At 39.6% G+C, this 17,110-nt stretch overlaps 1 long non-coding RNA gene across 1 annotated transcript in view; it reads left to right on the plus strand.

Moving 5' to 3' along the window:
* The first annotated feature begins 1,724 nt into the window (after positions 1 to 1,724).
* Positions 1,725 to 17,110, plus strand: part of LOC110570296 — a 135,349-nt gene continuing 119,963 nt past the window's right edge. The window contains exon 1 of the long non-coding RNA XR_002479715.1: positions 1,725 to 1,839. This is a non-coding gene — a long non-coding RNA (uncharacterized LOC110570296). The remainder of the gene's footprint in view (positions 1,840 to 17,110) is intronic.

Genomic DNA, 17,110 nt, shown 5'->3' on the forward strand with positions numbered 1-17,110 from the left:
TTTCAGTCTTGAGATAAGACTGGTAGCATTGCATCTGGTTGCTTTTTATATTACTGGAACAATATTTTTTATCTCTCCCCTGTGTGGGTTCTGTCTTTTTTCACTCATCAGATTCTTAGAATGCTAATGATCTCATGAATGCTACACCAGCCCTATCCAAAAAAAATCGGCCATGTAAGGTCATCAGCCATGGTCACCATCATGAAGTAGGGAGGTGAGGATCCCCAATTTCACCACAGAAGTACCAGGCAGCCTCTTCTTTAAGTCCTATCTTGACTGCTAAACATGCTGAAAAGTTTCTCTAGAGGCCAGTTTCCCTGGATTATTCATTTTCTTGCAGGATAAGACTCAAGATCATCTAGTCTGTAAGTCCCAAATTGGCAGCCTGCAGGGCAAATTTAATCAGCAGATAGATTTTGCTTGGTATTCATGGTATTCATTAAACATTTTGAGTAAGGAGGTTTACAAAACTTAGAGTTCACATAAAAATTTGAACTTCTAGCTTCTTTTTAAAAGTCAGAAGATTTGACATAATTCATCCCATAACAAATTAGGAATAGTTATTGTGGAATAATAGCTACTTCCAAAATAGAGACTTGTGTTTTCCACCTCACCTTAGCCCACCCAGTGAACTGCACTTTGAGTCTTTGCATTTATTTTTCCATTCCTGAACTAATAGTCCAACTCCTTCATTTGACAGAAAACGAAACTGAGATCCAGAGAGACCTCAAGATTTTCCTAGGCTTAGAGCTCGTTGTATAACCAGATCCAGAACTTGAACATGGGTCTCTTTGCCCCACTGTCTACTTCAAGGTGTTGTCTTTCTCTCTTATTTGTGCCCAGAAGCAGCTGCTCACCATTGACTGCTCAGGATGGAGTCCTAATAAGGGCTGCAGAAAGGCCAAATGACATCAAACTCTAAGCCAAGAGTAATCACGTTTTACCCTATGGATTTTGAAGAGGTTTGATTATTTTGACGTATTTTTTTTTTTCCCGCCCAATACCTCTTTTCTTTTCTGTGGCACACTGGAGCAGGTGGATGTGAAAGTAAAAGCAAGTGTTTTTCTGGTCCTTGTACATCTGTGTCCCACGAGGGGACACGTACTTGCTCTTCACAATGACTTCTAGCTAGCTTGATGTGGAAAAGCCCACTTGAGAGATTATGTCAATGTCACAGATGGATTTTATGACACAGATGCAGTAGATTTTCATTTGGGGCCTGGTTAGCACACATTATTGTACACTCATAATTGTGAACTTCCTTCCGATAAAACATCCTGTCAGTTCTTAAGGAGTAGATGCTTTTCTAAGAGGTGAGATGGAGCTTTAACTACAGAGCCCTCCTTCACACCAGCCAGGAGCAGAGTAGAGTTCTGAGAGAGAAGCTTTTCCTCTTATCTCAACATATTGGTGAGTTGTTACAAGTCTTACTTGTTCCCTGGGAAGCTAACAGAAAAATAATTCTATTTTTAATGAATGAGAGGCCCATCCCAACAAAAGCATGGAAACTACAGATTGGCTAGAGCCCATTTTTTATAACCTTTTCCTTCCCCCAAGACTTGGCCAGGACCTCACAATGAGGTGCTTTGTGAGCCTCGCGCCAAGGTTGATTTGGCACCTCCATCACAGAGAGCATGTGCAGACTGTGACAGGCTCCCAGGGAAGCCACTTCCCACATGAACTCTTCTGGTTCCCTCACTGGTGTTCAGGAAGAGGAGGTTTGTTCCTCCCGGTGAGCTGGGTGCTATGACAGATGAGACTTTTATGCGAGAAAATAAATCCTGCACATTTGATGTACTGCTTTAGACTCAAAGACCTCTTGGGACCTGGGACTGTAAGGTAAGCAGCGCTCTGCCACAATTCTTGAACTTTGAAACTGTGAATGTAATTTGAGGACGTTCCTTGAAACTCTTTGTTGTTTAATGTGAAACTTTAATATGCTGCCTTTCCTGCTGCCTTTAAGAATAACAGCTCACTGTGAAACATGCACACAGCTTTGGTTTAAAAAGACAAAAAAAAAAAAAAGAGCCATTGCTTAAAAAAAGAAAAAATTCTTCCATAATGAAATAGTCACGTCGATTTGTTGTATTTTTCAACTTGTGTGGAAGTGTCCAGGATGGGCTGGGTTTTCTCTCTGGTTTCAGAGTAATCAGTGTCCTTTAAAACGGGATCGAATTATCTTTGCCACTTGAAAATGGATGTGTGTGCAGGATTAATTCTGTAGAGAGAAAAGCCCTGTGGAATTGTAACCAAATATCAGTCCAGGTCTGTGGGTCTTTATCACAAGTGTGTCTGGGTGCTTGCTAAGGCACGGGAAGGAGTTAGAGGGGGTTAGGGCAACCCTTGTTGCCACAATTTTGTTAGCACTGCTCTGCAAGACCTGGAAAATCTGCTGCGGTCAGGTGTTGCTGTGTGTAGACCAGTTCCCTGTGATTGTGGCAAATTAAGTTGGGAAGCTGGAAGTTATTACAGTGTGCAGACTAAGAGCCAGTGGTTTGTCAGACAGAAAATGATGCAGAACAAGTTCAACAGTATATAATGCAGTTATGTGTCTAATGTTAATGAAACCCAATCTTTTTGGAGAAATTTACAGGAACTTTTAGTGTTTTGGTTCAATTTTGATCAGACCCCAAGGCCTTGCTTTTAGCTCTGTAAATAATTTATATCTAAGAGGGTGTCACTGTAAAATATTTCTCTGTTGTAGGGAGAAATGATGCTAAACCTTCTTTCTGTGTTCTGGAGACCATTCAGGAAAAGACCTCCACTATATTTACACCGTTTCTTTTCTTTTAAATCTTTGTCCAGATGTTTCTCCTACTTTCCTACTTGCCTTTATCTCTTCCCTGGGGACTAAGATACTGTGGGCATCTTAAACTTCCCCTGAGGTCCCTAAGCCCCTTCCTGTGCCCTCCTCAGGGACAGCACCAATGAGCATCCACACAAAGCATTCAGATTCTTGCTCATTATTGTCTTTCTCATTCTGGATAGTGGTTTACATTGATCTATCAGCCCCCAAGGCACAGTCCTGTGATACAGATTGCCTCCTGATGCAACAGGCTGAGGTGAGGCCCAGAGGGGCTAGGGCACCCCACCTGAAGTCTGAAGGAGCGGGGGCGGGGCGATGGGGGGGCTGGCCTAGATGCCATCTCCCCTCCTCCAGGCTTTCTCCCTTCCAGGACTAAGCTGCCTCACCTGGCTCCAGGTATTTCCAGGAGCCTACCCTTTGAACCACATTACTGATTAGCTGCACACAGTTTAGGCGAGGTACTCATTCACTCCAAGGATCAGAATGTTGAAGCTACCTTTGGTCTGGAGGGAAGAAAATTTCCCCACCAGGCATGCAATGTGGGGGTCTCTGGAACCAAGAGGGGCTATCTGAGGACTTTTCTCCTCCTCTTGTTGCTCTGTTTCTTGCTAGTCTCAGCACACATTTTTAAAAAAGTTCAAGCAAAAAAGGTGAAGATTCCTAAGGAAATGAGGCTGAGGTTGTTTACTTTGTGCAGCCAGGACACCCAGGATGCTAGTCTCAGAGGGATAAGCAGTGGGCTTGGACTAGCATTCCAGTGTGCCGTTGCCTCACAGAGTTATTTTTAACTTGACAACATTTCTACACATTTGCAATCCAAATACCCCGTACGTGAGAATAAATATTTAGGCAGTGTGTTAGCTTCATTAACCAGTCACTACATCACAGCCATTCTTCGTAATTCTTTTTCTTGTTCTAAAAAAATTAAAAGAACAAAAAAGGAGGTGGGGGAAGAAAATGGTGGAAACAGAGGTAAAATATATTGCCTTTGGCAGTTCAGGAAAAAATAACCTAATCAGAGACCAGAAAAAAAATTTTTTTTTCAAGATTTCTCTCTTTCTTTTATCAAAGATGACATTTCTCCATTGAAAGATTCACTCAGGTTCTTGTGTTTTTCATCTTTGACAGCCCTGGGTCATTTCCCCATAGTTATGCTCAGACTCTGATAGGAATGCTTACAGGGCAGTTCCCAAAAGGTAGACAAAAGCACCAGAATTATAGGCACTAGGAATAAGAATTCTCTGTCACTGTAACAGCCAAACCCTGATGAAATCACCGCCATTCTAGAACTCACATATAAAGAATGTCTCATTTGTCTCTAGAGCTAATAGTTTCCTTTATTTTTGTTATTCTTACTTTTCGTTTTTTACTGAATAAATGAAAGCCTGAAGGAATAGGAAACTAGCTGCGATGATTTCACATCCCATCTGAAGCAAGTTCCTTTAGTCATTCTACAGGCTTTCACTGAGATTCCACGGGCGTGCAAGTCTATTGAACAAATAGACTTGCTCTATCCAATGGTACACAAAAAGAGATGTAATTTTTTTATTTTATTTTATTTTATTTTAAACAAACCCTAGGAAGGCTAACGCAACAACTTAAAAGTTAATGATCCTGACTGGATCCTTTTACAGAGAAGATGGAAAATAATTTAAATATTTTGTTTTATGTAATATGGTACATTATGCAAAATCATATAAAGTACAACCTATCACCTATTTGCCTGGAAGCCACACTTAGAAGGATTAAGAAGGGTTCGCTGGCAACTCACAGGAGCTTTTGGTGACTCCTATACACCTTCCCTCTCAAACAGCCAAAAGTATAGACCAGGAGGGAAGAGCAGGGCCAAGCAGCAATTGTGGCCCCTGGAGTCACACTGATTTTTAAAATAATAGTAATAACAGGCAGGTGGGTCAAGGGAAAATAGCATGGGAAAACTGTGGGTGGGAGAAATTAAATGTATGTGATATTCTTGAATTCCTACTGTAGAGACATGGGAGGGTGGAGAAATTGAGCAATTTCCTTGGAACAGGTCAGTATAAAGTACTTGGAACAGAGTGCTTGGATAGCCTCCTCGCTGAGTTTATCAACATTTCTTTTTTTTTTTTTTTAAAGATTTTATTTATTTATTTGAGAGAGAGAATGAGATAGAGAGAGAGCATGAGAGTGGGGAGGGTCAGAGGGAGAAGCAGACTCCCTGCCGAGCAGGGAGCCCGATGCGGGACTCGATCTCAGGACTCCAGGATCATGACCTGAGCCAAAGGCAGTCACTTAACCAACTGAGCCACCCAGGCACCTTCAACATTTATTTTCAAGTAAGAGGTTATTCCCCATTGGTGTCTTCAGACAGCTTCAAAAGGAACTTATACATACTGCTAAACTTTCCCAAGCTGGCAAGATTCTAAAAAATGGGTTATTAAAGGAATGGTTTGCAGAGTATCCAAAGGAGATGCCAGTGGATCCCTAGAATCCAGGATAGATTCACTTAAAAGGAAATCAATGGGATAGTCGCATGTTTTTTTTCTCTAATGTATTACTGGCTTGGTCGATGGTAGTATGTATTTAGCCAAAAGTAATTTGGTCAAAAGCAAATTAGTCAACACAACAGAGTAGTTAAAAATGAATATCTTCCATCATTATGCGTTAAAGTATGAGTGATGAAGCATGGGACAGCTTTACAGCACTATAAATATCTTTAAACACTCTTTTACAGTTTCCAGAATTCATCTTCAAACAATTGTTCTGTTTACACTGTGTTTAAACAATTAAGGATTGCTTAGGGAACAAGAATCCAACAAAAGGAGCTAAATACTTGAAACGAATAGAGTGATTGAACAATTGACTACAGTTGTGATTTATGTATTATTTTAGACTTTTTAAGCAACACATGCTTATTATGGAAAATTATAATACAAACTAGAACACATTTTTAAAGATAATCCCACTTAATAGCGTCAATCGATGATTCCACATTAGTGTATGACGGCCTTCCATATGTATTTCCTATGACTACATGTGATATTTTACCTACCATATGGTATTTGGAACTTAGCATATTTTTAAAAAACAATCCACCAGTTGTTGGGCATTTGCATTCTTCTAATTAATTGCTGAACAGTTACATTGTTTCAGTTAGTCTGCATTATAATAGCAATGCTTGATAGGAACAACTGGCTGGAAATGAATTAGAAATTTTAAAAATCAAACTATTGAGAAAAACCATAATATTGACAAAATACATAAAGTACAAAATGGGTCACAACTCTATCCAATAGTACACAAAAATGACCAACTTTGAAACCACACTGATTGGCATTATTCTTCTTTATCTAGATCATTGTTTTAAGAAAATTGTCTTCTTGACCAAATTGCTTTTTGTCAAATTGCTTTTAGCCAAATTAAATCTGGCCATATTAGAAGGAAACAATAGTTCAAGGAAATGCAACAGACAAAATGTTCATGAACCTCAGTGGGGCATTGTGTAATTTCTTCATGATATAATTGGAGACAAGATTAAGAAATATGAGCTGAATTAATGCAATTAAGCAGATTAATAACTAGTTGAATGAACATACTTAGAGGGTGCTTCTTAGCAACTGGTGGGGGAGTGTCTGATGGCTTATAAAAAACTCTGTTCTTAGTCCTATCCTAATAAATACTTTTGTCAGTGTCTTGGATAAATGTATGTTAAATAGATTTCTGGATATAAAGCCAAAAGGAATTAATACATTAGTGTGTTGACATCATCGAAATCCAAACAGATCTTAACAGGTTAGAATAATGATCTAAATTTACCTAGACTATTTAACAGTGGTAAGTGTAAGATTATTTACTTTGACATAAATGTAGATGCTCAAGTAAACATTGGAAGAACCTGTACTTGTAAAATAAGGCTTTAGGATTTTGGTTGATGGTAAATTCCATATGGTGTAGACAAAGAAGGTGATGTGATTTTTGGTGACATTGTTAGAAGCATAGGGGAGGATGCAAATGTAAAATGCTATACCAAACCCTGTGCTACCTCTAGTACAAGCTTCTCATCATTGTCCCATCCCCGGTGTGACTTCCATTGCTTCTGAATACACGTGCCATCCTTGAACTACCCTCAAACCCTGAAGTCCAAATGATGGGCCAATCCAGATGATGACCTCAAGACTTTCCACTCCAAAAGATCTATTTATTTCAATGTTACTGAGGCACCTGTGGGTGAATATGGAGAGGAGGGTAGTACTTAACCTAGCTGGGCAGGAGAGATCTTTGAGATCTTCTACAAGATTGAGAATAATGATTAGATTTTGTAACAAAGAGTGGTTGGACAGTTAGGGCCCCACAGGGACAGAGTCATAAAAGAAAATTCTCTTCATATCGTGATAGTTAATGAGCATTAAGATTCTGGATGAAGTGGAACAAGCTGAGGAAGTCTAAAAGGACCGTGTGAGGTCCAGGAGATGATGTGTAAACAGACTAGCTAAACCCAGGCATGAGAGGTTTGATGAAGTATGAGTGCACTCTGAAATGATTTAAAGACTCAGGAGAAAATGGAAACCATCCATGAGCTGGTCTCTTCTGCCTGTCCCACTGCTGGGACTATGTTTATTTACTTGGGAGAGGTTTCTGCATTCCTTTTGATTTGTTTCTACAAGAGTTGCTTTCCTGAGTCTGTGCTCTTTTTCACGCATCTGCATCTGCTGATTATTGGCTTGAGCCTGTCTTTAGTTGTTGTCTGCAAGTGATTCTCAGCAGGCTGTGATTTCCATTACTCTTAATCCAGTATTACGGGAAGGAAGGCAATACCTAGTATGGTTTCAAGTACATGCTTAGGGTTAGATCCAGGCCCCGTCACTTGCCAGCTTTGGGAAATGCACTTAAGTTTTCTCAGTCTGTTTCCTCATGGGTAAAAATAAAATCATAATAGTATTAACAAGTTAGGGTTGTCATGAGAAATAAACTCATGCATAGTAAGCCACTTAGCATAGTGACTGGAACATTCAATTAAATTTTAAATTGCTATTGTTGCTGCTTTTAATTATCCTCGATACCAACCTTGTATATCCTTTGAGGATGACCAAATACTGATGTAAAGTAGCACGGTGGCTTTTGGGGCTAGAAGCAATTACAAAGACTAGCCAACTCTCACTGTAATAAAAGGTAAGACCCAGATAGCTTCAACAAAATAAGGTATTCAGAAAGAAGATGAAGGACTAGCAATGACCATACCTTCCACTCACCTCATCACTCACAGTCCCAGGAATATTTTTTACAGTCTCCATCTGGAACATACCACCATGAGCATAAAACGAACCTCTTTCACATAAGAAGACCCAATCCTATTCATGGGAGGTTCTATTACTAACACGTTATAGACAGAAATTTTTTTTTCTGAAATTTTAAGAGAATAGTACACTAAGCCCTCCTGTACCTTGCAATCCAACTTGAACAATTATTAACCCATAGCCAATCTTGTTTTATCTGTACAATCCCACGGTGCCCACCTCAGATATTTTTGTGATGTGAATCTAAGACATCATCATTTCATCTGTAAATATTTTAGTTTGTACAGACTTCGTTTTAGCATTGTACTTTTTCCCCCCTCGGGACATTTTTGATGGATATTTGAAATAATTAAGTCCAAAGTGTTTCAGTGCAACAATTATTCAGAATCCATTAAAAAGGATAATTTTGTAACAGATTATATGAAGAACTTTTTTACCAATGAAGAGTTACCAAGCTCTTTTCACATTTTTGCATCTCTGAAATCGGGATGAATTTTACAGTTGATGGCAAGTGATAGTTTGAGTGATATTTTTCTTTCTTCATACAAAATCTCATGATCTGTCTCAGAGAATGATGTCTTAGAAATGAAGAAATGCAACAGTTGGGAAGATAAATGGGCACATACACACACACACATACACCCCTAAAACTACATGTTTAACTGCCTATTTATCCAGTTTCCTATATATATCTATATAAACAAGAAAATGAAAATGAATTTAAATTAAGTTGATTCCATAAGTTCTGAGAGGGCAAGGTAGGTATTTCTGAACATGTTAAGGTACAACCTGGAAAGTCTGGAAAAGAGATAAAAACCATAGAAGAATTTTATCTCAACAGGTGTGGAAGCATACCTAATATGGAGTATGAAGCTTGAAATTCTCAAGACGAAGTTGTCTCTCCTTTAATATTTCCATAGTGAAAATCCTCCTTTCTTTATCATCACTGTTGTCCTCACTCATCACTTTAGCTTTCAGAAGTTTCTTAAGTGGAGGTCACAGAAATGGCATGGTGTGGTGAACATGACAAGAGAGGCAGAGGGGGACGTGTGGTGGCCCCAAGGAGCTGGAAAGTCACGTGACTTAGATGTGAAACAGCTGGTGTATGTATGTGGCTGCTCTGTTTCTGTATTAGCTAGTTTGACAAGCAAATACATCTTCTGAACATTTTTAAAGCTGCATGGTAAGCAAGGTTTTTTCTTTTAAAAGTCTGATGTGATAAGGGATCACAAGATCTAGGACTAGCTGTGTGACTTTAGACAACTTATGGTTAATGAGGGTCCCCAGGGGGAAGGTCATAAGTCAATGTCACTCTCCTGGTTCAGTGCAAGCCATTGAGCTAAATGTGTCGGTATATTTTGCCCTTGACCATGGGGACCTGGAGTAAACCAAGGCATAAAATAACCTGACATGCACTTTGGAATCTCTGAACCTCAAATGAAAAAAATAGACCAAAAAATTTACTCCTTACATCAGACTATAATCTTCATGAGGGCAGGTACTTTTGACTCTTTTGTTCAGTGCTGTATTTCCAATACTTAGAGCAGTGGCTGACACATAGTAGGTGCTCAATAGATGCTGAATGGATAGATGAATCTTAGTTCCCAAATTCTGGGACAAAGGCTATAGGAGAGAGAATATTTTTCTAGCAGTTGCAACTGGTTCAGGAATGTTCACTCAACACTGTGTAAACTGAATAGATAATGTTTCCCATATATATGATTTACCATTTTTTCAAACATACAAAGGTTCTTTTGTGGTTCATACAAATTTTAAACCATATAACTAATATTATGTGAAATTCTTTGATAATATAAGCAAACTTTACCTAGCACTTAGTTTAACAGATACTCTAGGCACTTTAGGCTTCACAACATCCTGTGAATCTCGTACTTTAATTATCCGTGTTCTGTGTATGAGGTCACTGAGGTAGAGAAGTGAAGTGATGGAAATCCAAGCAACCTGGATACAGATGCCTTGCTCTTAACCACAATACTCTATTAATATTTCCAAGGATCTTCTTTCTAGCTCAGTACAGTAACTCCTACACTAATATAATATCTAAGATCATGTCCAGCCCATAAATGGTGTGATTCTATACAGTAAGTCCCGATCCACATATTAGTAACATTAAAATAGCAGCACCAAGTGCATTCCCAGAAGCACTGGCCATTTCTTCTAAGATTCATGGAGGAGATGTATAAATTTTCCTCCATTTAGAGATTAGGAAGGATTTCCTCCATTTAGAGATTAACAAACTGTGGCATGCCATTCCGAGAAATTCTGCTAAAAATCCTGGGGTCAAAGGAATGTTTAGACCTTACCACATGGCTTAGTCTCATTTTAGCAGAAGCTTCTCTTCCTTCAGGGGCAAGTCAGGTTATTTTATGCCTTGGTTTATTCCAGGTCCATGTGGTCAAGGGCAAAATATACCGACACATTTAGCTCAATGGCTTGCACTGAACAGGAGAGTGACATTGACTTATGACCTTCCCCCTGGGGACCCTCATTAACCATAAGTTATGACACTCTAGAGAACCCTGGAGAGAGTCAAAGCTTGGAATTCATTTTATTTTTAGTCTAATGGTTCCCTCTTCTCTCATTTCAGATCAGTCCTTTCTCAATGGCTGCCTCTGAAAGCCAGCAAGCTTCTAGTTGGTTAAACATTACTTAGGCTCATTACTGAAAGAAAAATAGGAGAGCCAAAATAAAGAGACACTTTCTTCTGTAACAAAAAAAATATTCAAGGTAGTAATTACTCCATTGTCTAAAATGATTCTGTTAGGCATTGTCTTTCCATCAGGATTAACCAGTACAAAGAAACTGGCAAGAGAAGGGACCTGGTAGAAAAAATAATTGTTTTCATTTAGCTGCTGGTTAAAAGGTAATTTGAATGTGCTTATTACTTACTTAGAGGTACACAAGTAACCATTAATTCTTGACCATACAAAGATTAAGTATCTGTGTATTGGTTTCCTTTTTTTTGTCCTTAACATGATTGCCTCCTGAATGTTTTGTAGTAGTAGATCAGAAGTTCTTGACTTTTTTTTTTTTTTTTTTTTGGATCATACACTCCTTGAAAAATGCCACAGGGTTGCTACTTTGAAGATTTTTCATAAATTGCATAAAATGTCCGGGGGTTCAGGTATTCTCTTGTTTTAAACCCCACCCAAAAGGAGTAGTAGGTAAAAACACAATCAAACAGTGACCTTAAATAAGAAGCAGGAATTTGCTCCTGAGGAGCCTGGGTTGTGTTGTTGGATGATTCACTGATTGGTGCTTGACCCTGAAATGTTGGCCCAATAACAGGGACCCCCTCAGGCCCTCCTTTATTCTCATCATTGGGACATTCACAACAGTTTATCAACAGTCTTTCGCACAGTCTCACGTTATCTTTTTGGTCAAGAGGAGTAAGGTGACTTAAAGCATGGTATCTGAGGTTCAAAGCAGGCAAAGGACTTGCTCCACACAGCAGCATGTATAAGACAGAGCGCCAGCACTGAAGCCAGGTCTGTTGGATTTCTTCGAGGTGAGAGACGGCATTGTTAAGTTCAACAGTTGCAGCAAGCTGGGAATGCCTTAGAGGGAATTTTCACCCAGTGCAAAATCAACACAGTTCCGTAAGTCTCAGAAGGAAACCTCAACTGACATGTGCTATTTATATGGAACCCTTGGTGTTTTGTTCTTTCTCACCATGACACCAAAAACTGAACAATCGTAAAAACTCATTGAATGGATCTGCTACTAAATCCTTACTGAGTGTAGTGTTATGTGTGACAATGAGCCACAAAGAGGAAATAGGTAGAATGCAAAAAGCCTCCATGGGTAGTTTCACTTGATGGAAAGGGCAGTGGAGTGGTGGTATGGTGTCCAAAAATTAGTGCATCCTCAGCACTTGTCCTCTCAGGTCCTGAGGGGGAAGGACTTGTGATTTCTTGGGTCAAAGAAATTTCTATGTTTTGTCTCTGAAAGGACTGGGACAGCCACCACTGTCTGTACAACCTAGCTCCCATTCTTCCTGTTGAGGCAACATAGACACTTCCCTTCCTGTTATAAGCTGTCCAGCTGCCATCAGAGGAGCGAGGTCAGACTTATCATGGAGGAAGAACAGTGCTGCAGCATCAGGCTTAGGCAAGTACAGCAGAAGCTGATGATCTCATTCAAGGGAGTTTGGAATCATGGGCCTCTCATTTCCCTTTTGGTGAAATCTGAGAGAGCCCATCTGCCTTCCTCCTTCCTGCTCTCCTTCCTCCCTCTCACTTTCCCACTTCTCTCTCTCTGTCCCTCTCTCCCTGTTCAGAAATTACAGGCAGGGAAATATATTTGTAGATAGTTAAGGATCTGTTGGACTGCCTCTATATACTGTGACTGGCTAGGTCTTCTTGAAGACCAGAATTTCACCACCTTGATAAACAAGTTTCATTTAAAGATTCAGGAGATAGGTGCTCAAAAGGTTAAGAGATGGCCCAAGGCCACAGAGTCCGCTTGGGGGCTAGAAGTGATTCCTAGTGATGCCTTCCCTCAGTTTCACCAAATTGCCTCTCTAGATATTGCTATTGGGAAGAGTGGCTGAGCTGAAGGCTGATATGGGAGTGTGGAAATAAATGAAGACCACCCAAATGAGAACAAATGGAGGTAATTTATTTGGCATTTATGAGAGCAGGAGAGTCAGCCACCATCACATGCACTTGGCAGAGATTCAAAGGCAGGCAGAGGAGTGGGAAAGCTTTACAGGAGGAAAAAGAGAAGTCTCAGGGTGTGACCCCACTGAAGGTTTTTGGTGTGCAGAAGCTGGAGGAGGGCTAGCTAGAAGTGGGGCTTCCTACATGATTGCTTAGAGGAGCATTTTCGGCTGATTAGTCCTGAGTTGGAAGCAGGGATTAAAAATAGGGAAGCTGACAGTCCTTGGTGAAGTCCTGAATGCTCTGGGCCATTGCTGTGGAGGCTGTGGTTGGCTTCCTGGGCTGGTTGATGCAGAGCTAGTGTGTCAGACCTCTGTGGTCACATGCAGCCTGGCCATCGTCACCTTGTATATTCTCTCAGGAGGGCTTGCTAGTAAATGCAGCCCTACTCAGTCTCCCAGAGGAGACGTATCAGTGATATCTTTGAGTCTTCCTTCTCCGTGTCCTCTGTGTTCCATCTACCACAACTCTTTCCTTGAGCACTCTCTAGGACATGCCCACCCTTCCTCCCACCAAGGCCTTGTCCAGACACATCATGTCCTTTCTCAGGAACTGCTAAAACTCGGACCTAGCTAGACTCCTGTCTCCACTCACCTGACCCTTAAGTCCATCCAGCAAACTGGCTACTCTTAGGCTAATGTCCCCCGACCCGCTAGCTGCCTTTTGTGACACAGGCCCAGAGCAAATGAAACAACACCTAACATAGCTCTATCCTAAACAGTCCAGGTCAAATCTGTAAAGCTTTCTGCCTGACTTTCTAAGTCCCCTTATGGTCTGGCCCACATGGCCAACCCCACTTTATTTCCCCCATCCCTTGAGACTATGGCCTCCCTCCCTCTCTGGCACCATGGACAGGAACCCATGCAAAGAAAGAGCCTGGACTGGGCTCCCAGCGAGTTAGGAGTTTGGTCCTCAGTTAAGCCGTGCGGTTTGTTTATGTTGCATGGACACAGACTGTACCCTCACACCAGTAGTTACCACAGAGAAATATGTCCTAAGATCAACCCCAATTCATCCTTCAGATTTTTAAAGTATTTTATGATTTACAAGGCATTTCTTCATATTCATCCTTTCAAGTGATTATCATAACAAAGCTAGGAGGAAGTCTAGTGCAATATTGCCCCCATTTATAGGTGAGAAAATTCATGTTTTCTTAAGTTAAGTGATTTACCCCAAACTTACACAGATAGTAGGTGTGAAGAATAAACGAGTAAACAATATTTTCATAGTCTCTATTCCTAGAACCATGCTCTGGGTATCCAGCTGACCACTTGTATATATATTTTTTCTGACTGCCATAGAACATTTGGGCAATATAGAAAAGGGTAAAAAATGAAAGAAAAAAAATCACCTATAATTGTGCTCCCCTAAGGATAACCATTTTTAACATTTTGTATATTTCTTCACAGTTTTTTTTTTACTATTTTTAAATAACTGATCCCAAAGTCTATATAATTTGCATTGCTCTTTGTTATTTAAATATACGACTAAGGCATTTTCCCATGTCTTTAAAATTCATAATAAAAAATTCATGACAAATATTTGATGCATAATATTTCCTCTTTTGCACATACAAAATGTAATAAACTATCTCCAAGCAACGAAACATTTACTTAGTTTATAGCATTTGTATTTTTGTATTTTTTATTTTTTTTAAAGATTTTGTTTATTTATTTGACAGAGAGACGGTGAGAGAGGGAACACAAGCAGGGGGAGTGGGAGAGGGAGAAGCAGGCTTCCCACCTAGCAGGGAGCCCAATGTGGGGCTCGATCCCAGGACCCTGGGATCATGACCTGAGCCGAAGGCAGATGCTTTATGACTGAGCCACCCAGGCGCCCCAGCATTTGTATTTTTTTAAATGCTGCTTCAATTTTTTGTTCCTACAGTATCTGGGATCCTTTACTAAGAATATTTCTAAGATTTCTATCATTGAAAGCAATATTATTTGATATTAGAATGTTATTTTCTAGAAAAGGTGCTTTAATTCAAACTACTATCAACAGTGGAAGGTAATAAACACCTCATCTCACTCTCACTGACCCTGAATTTGTTATGTTCTCAAAACCTTGCTAACTTTATGGAGAAAACAGTGTCTCATTTTAACTTGTAGTATTATTGTTTGCTGCTATTGAGACCAATTTTTTCTCATACATTCATAAGGTTTTTATATTTCCTCTTTGGGAAAACTTTGTCTCCTTATCCATGATAGGATTGTGGCAGTTTTCAAATTAATGAATATGAGCTTATTTTTACCCATTTATGATCTCTTCTGAGGCAGCTTTGAGGGAAGTACAATAGAGCATGGCATACGTCCTATTTCCACAGATTTTGATTTGTTGTTTCCAGGAAAGCAGCTGAAAGCATAGGGACCACATCTGGTACAGAGGGTGAGGGTTTTCTCAATAAAACTGGATTGGAAGGACCTCAAGAATAGTCATTCTATCCTCCTCTTCTTATATCCTCAACAGGGACTTGACCCAATCCCAGGACACACTGAGGTACATTAGCAAACACTTTGTTTATCAGCTTAGGAAAATGGGGAGACATGTAAAGGTCAAGCAAAGGCCCGTGATTTGCCAGAGGGCAAATCAGGATTATCCTGTGCCCTTGACTAGTCTCACACATTAATTGGACTTCCAACCTCTTCTGGGCAATTCTGTTTAAGAAGAGTATTAATGCTTTCAAACAGTATTTTGACAACATCTCTGGTAGTCTTTCAATTACAAAATTTTCAAAATAAAGCAAAATTTAACTTCGTTTCATACAAGCAATAGAGCATCTACATATAATCAAGTTAACAAGCATGATAACTTCAAACTGATTGGGAATCTCTGGTAAACAGTTTTGGGGCCTGGGCAAGAAATAAATTAATGATGATATATTTGTGAGCCTGTGTGTATATTAGAATATAATAAGATTTTTTTTTTCTTTCTGGGAGGTTATATTACTCTTCTCTCCTCCTTCGCCCTTCCCTACACACATATATATACTCCCTAGTAGAGTCCCTATTACGCCTAAATTTTCAGGACTAACAAAATTCAGTATATGTCAGAGCTTGTCTTACCTTCTTACTTCCTCTTCCCTTGACTGCCTTTACGAACCATGATTTTCAGATCAATCACTTGGGAAGGTAGACTTTATCAGTATTTGTTTCTAAAAGAGAACCAGAAGTTGAGAGGCAAATCCTCTGTATCTCTTTTCTTGTAACCCCAACACTGCGATTTGGTATCGGATTTAGGTGACTCCAAATCCCTAGGCTCAGACCCCATTACACTTACTGACATTTGAACTTGCTTTCTGGGTTCAAGAGCAATTGATTCTGTTTTTTATTAATGACACTCTGAGCTCTGGCTCTTTGAGTAGTCTTCCTTGCAGAAATCTAAGAAATAAGGTTATTAGATAAAATACAAGGCACCTAGTCAAATTTTAATTTCAGGTAAACATCAAATAAATTTTTAGTATAAGTATGTCCCAAATATGGCATGGAACATACTTATAAAAAGTTATTTGTTGTTGATCTGGAATTCAATTTTAACTAGGTATATTTTTATTTGCTAAATTTGGCTACCTTACCAAGGAAGCAATACCATCTATGAACTAACAGCACAAATTGAATAGTTATTTAGTGTCCTACCTCCCTGACACAGTAGTGAGAACCACCAGCAAGAGTTACCATCAAAGAACTGCACATCGCAAGGGCCTAGGCTTGGTCAGAGCCAGCAAGTGAAGGCAGGAAGCAGACAGCCAGGCAAAACCACAGGACTCAGGATCACTCCCACTGAGGTGGGATTATTCTAATTAGAGAGATTTTAACAATTAGAGAAGTTTTAACTGTCAGAAATATCTTTTCAGACAGTGACAAATTATAAGAACTAGCACAGATAATAGTGCTATTTCAGAAAACAAAATCTTACTTAATGTTATTGACATAAAGAAACATATGAATTTAGCAAAGAAAAAAACTGTACAAATATGAATCAGTTACAAGAAAAATCCTGGTTCTACCTGGGCTGGAACCTTCACTGGGCACACACCGTCACTGACCCTGCCCCGCCTACATACCTAGCCTCTACTCTCCTCCCTCAAATGTCCTCAGAGGACCTCTCAACTTTTCAAAAGCTCTGTTCAAACAGAGCATTGGCATCTCTGGAATTTAATGAAGATGGTTATCCAAGAACAGAATGTGAAATCATATCAGGTATGATTTAAGCCTGTGAGTAATCAGGATTTAAATATTTTTTTGGGCAATAGACATAGTTTCCCAGCTTATAGTATATGCAAAGTTTGAATTTTATCAGCAGTGGTATAGTTGGAGTGGGGCCAGGGGGTCAGGAAGTCAGGGGGTCAG

This window comes from Neomonachus schauinslandi, chromosome 3 (assembly GCF_002201575.2).
Source record: "Neomonachus schauinslandi chromosome 3, ASM220157v2, whole genome shotgun sequence".
NCBI lineage: Eukaryota > Metazoa > Chordata > Mammalia > Carnivora > Phocidae > Neomonachus > Neomonachus schauinslandi.